This window comes from Onychostoma macrolepis, chromosome 20 (genome assembly GCF_012432095.1).
Source record: "Onychostoma macrolepis isolate SWU-2019 chromosome 20, ASM1243209v1, whole genome shotgun sequence".
In the NCBI taxonomy this organism is placed as follows: domain Eukaryota; kingdom Metazoa; phylum Chordata; class Actinopteri; order Cypriniformes; family Cyprinidae; genus Onychostoma; species Onychostoma macrolepis.
This window is the reverse complement of record NC_081174.1, coordinates 32,356,885-32,359,384: the sequence shown is the minus strand read 5'-3', so window position 1 is coordinate 32,359,384 and position 2,500 is coordinate 32,356,885. Positions and strand designations below refer to the sequence as shown.

The following is a 2,500-nucleotide window of genomic DNA, read 5'->3' as shown; positions in this document are numbered from 1 at the left end:
CATTAGGATATTAAGATCATGTTCCATGAAGATATTTAGTAAGTTTCCTACCGTAAATATATCAAAACTTCATTTTTGATTAGTAATATGCATTGCTAAGAACTTCATTTGAACAACTTTAAAGGTGATTTTCTCAATATTTAGATTTTTTTGCTCCCTCAGATTCCAGATTTTCAGCCAAATATTGTCCGATCCTAACAAACCATACATCAGCGGAAAGATTATTTATTCAACTTTCAGATAATGTATAAATCTCAATTAAACAAAACTGACCCTTGTGACAGAATTTTGTGCTCCAGGGTCACAAATGACTTTTTCAGTAATCCAGCAGTTCAGCAAACACTCGGAAACATACGTCAAAATCTTGCCTTGCCTGCTTTTCACAGCGATTGGTTGTCGCCCGGCATTTTTCGCTCGATATTTGCATTAATTTGAGGAATGCCCAACCTTTTCGACGCTCTCAACGCTTTCTCTGCGCCGCTTTCAATCCCATAATGCACCGCGCGAGCGTTTAAGCTCAACTTCTATAGGAATGAATTGAAAACGCTCGCTCACTGCCGCGCAACAACTGCGCTCATAACGCATGGACCGGCAGCAGTCCACAGACTCCCTTCATTAGATGCGAGCGGCTCCAGCTGAGACGTGACGTCTGCATTAACTTCAGCTCTGCAACAACCGCATCCTCTTCAACACAGCGGCGCACAAGACATGGAAAGTCCATCAGCGAAGCAGAATAAACGCCGCGCATTAGCTGTTTGAGACGAACACATGCAGAACTCCCAGCTGTTGAGTCTTTTAAAGCACGGGGCGATGGTTACTGACACACACAGCCTGCCAATAAGGCAACGCAAGCGTTTCTAAAAATACACCCGACTAAACCCCAGTGACTCACGCAGTGACCCGACGGGTGAACCGGTCCACCTGACACTGATAACCAGAGAGAATCAACAAACTAACACAAGCCACACCGGACCGGAAGCAGAGAGAACTCCGTCTGAACTTAAGATGAGAAAATGTCAGAAAAAAGCTCTAAATGGGGATTAAAACTGAAATCTGGCAACCGCAACCATAAACTGGTGGAGACTTGTTAAAAATGCAAACACCAAATTAAAAGTGTTTTCAGTATAAACAACCAGTGGCCATATCACGGACAATTATGCTGAATAAATCGATGGAAGCAGAACTACTGTTACGATTTATCACGCAGCCCATCTGAACTGAACTGAATGGATCTGAATAACTGAAACACAGTTGAGTTTCATTGATTCTCTTATTCTCCTGTTTATCAGCTGCTTCGAAAGAATCTGTATTGTATAAAGCGCTATAGACATAAAAGTGACTTAATTTGACAAGACATTAAAGGCAAACAGGGTAAAAAAGAGAACAGATATCATCAAACTCTCTCAGCTGATTGATAATATGTGTCCCTGCAGCACAGAAGCAGTCATAAGCAGCAGCTATATCTGCAGCAATAGCCAACAATACACTGTATGAGTCAAAATTATACATTTCTCTTTTATGCCAAAAATCATTAGGATATTAAGATCATGTTCCATGAAGATATTTAGTAAATTTCCTACCGTAAATATATCAAAACTTCATGTTTGATTAGTAATATGCATTGCTCAGAACTTCATTTGAACAACTTTAAAGGTGATTTTCTCAATATTTAGATTTTTTTGCACCCTCAGATTCCAGATTTACAAATATTGTCCGATGCTGTTTTCTGAAATGTTAGGTTTAAATATGCAAATGAGGCATTATCTAATTAAAGATGTTAATTTTAGGGATGCCCCGATCAGGTTTTTTTTGTCCCCGATCCGATCCAAGTGATTTAATATTGAGTATCTGCCGATACCGAGTCCTGATTGTATTTTAGTATATGAACAATAAGCAGAATAATTGCAACATAAAGTAAAGACATGGTTAGAAAGCAGGACATCCCTAGTTAATTTGCCTACATTTTCAGAACTGAAACCTAAACATTGGTTCATAATTCTTCTTTGAATTTGTTGTCATATCAGAGGTTTTTTCAGAGAGGATTCTGGATTTCTCTTTTTATCACTCCATAAATCAGCAAATACTGTCAACAGACAGAAAACAAACACATTTTCACCATAAAATAAATCAGTGTGAATGAAATATGAACAAACCTTCAGAATATATAGAGGAATAAAATGGTAAAGTTTGGTGTTTGTAAGAAAAAAAACTCTTTAAAGATTAAAATCTACAGACGCAAACAGATAAAATGCAATAAAATAAACACTAAAATGTAGATTTGAGATGTTTTCTTTCCACTAGTCTGAAAGAAGAGACATGATATGGAAGCAAAACAGACAAAAATCTCTAAACTGACCATGAAGAGGTTTTTTTCCTGTCGTGTCTGGACTTAAAACACTTCTGGTGTAATTTCACTTCAAATGAACTGTTTTCAATGCAGTTAGATTGTCTTGCATGCTGACAATATCAGAATAAAAAAATCAAGTATTGTATCTGAATC

At 37.5% G+C, this 2,500-nt stretch overlaps 1 protein-coding gene across 4 annotated transcripts in view; it reads right to left on the bottom strand.

The window, feature by feature from the left end:
- pak5 (p21 protein (Cdc42/Rac)-activated kinase 5) overlaps positions 1-2,500 on the bottom strand; it is a 58,656-nt gene that overhangs the window by 35,578 nt on the left and 20,578 nt on the right. The window contains exon 1 of one of the 4 annotated variants that reach the window (XM_058755087.1): positions 1-947. This exon is cut by the window's left edge and continues 390 nt beyond it. The exons of the other annotated variants lie outside the window; for them this stretch is intronic. The gene's annotated coding sequence lies outside the window, so the exon portion shown is untranslated. Of the gene's footprint in view, positions 948-2,500 lie in introns of those variants that run through there. 4 annotated transcript variants of the gene reach the window in all.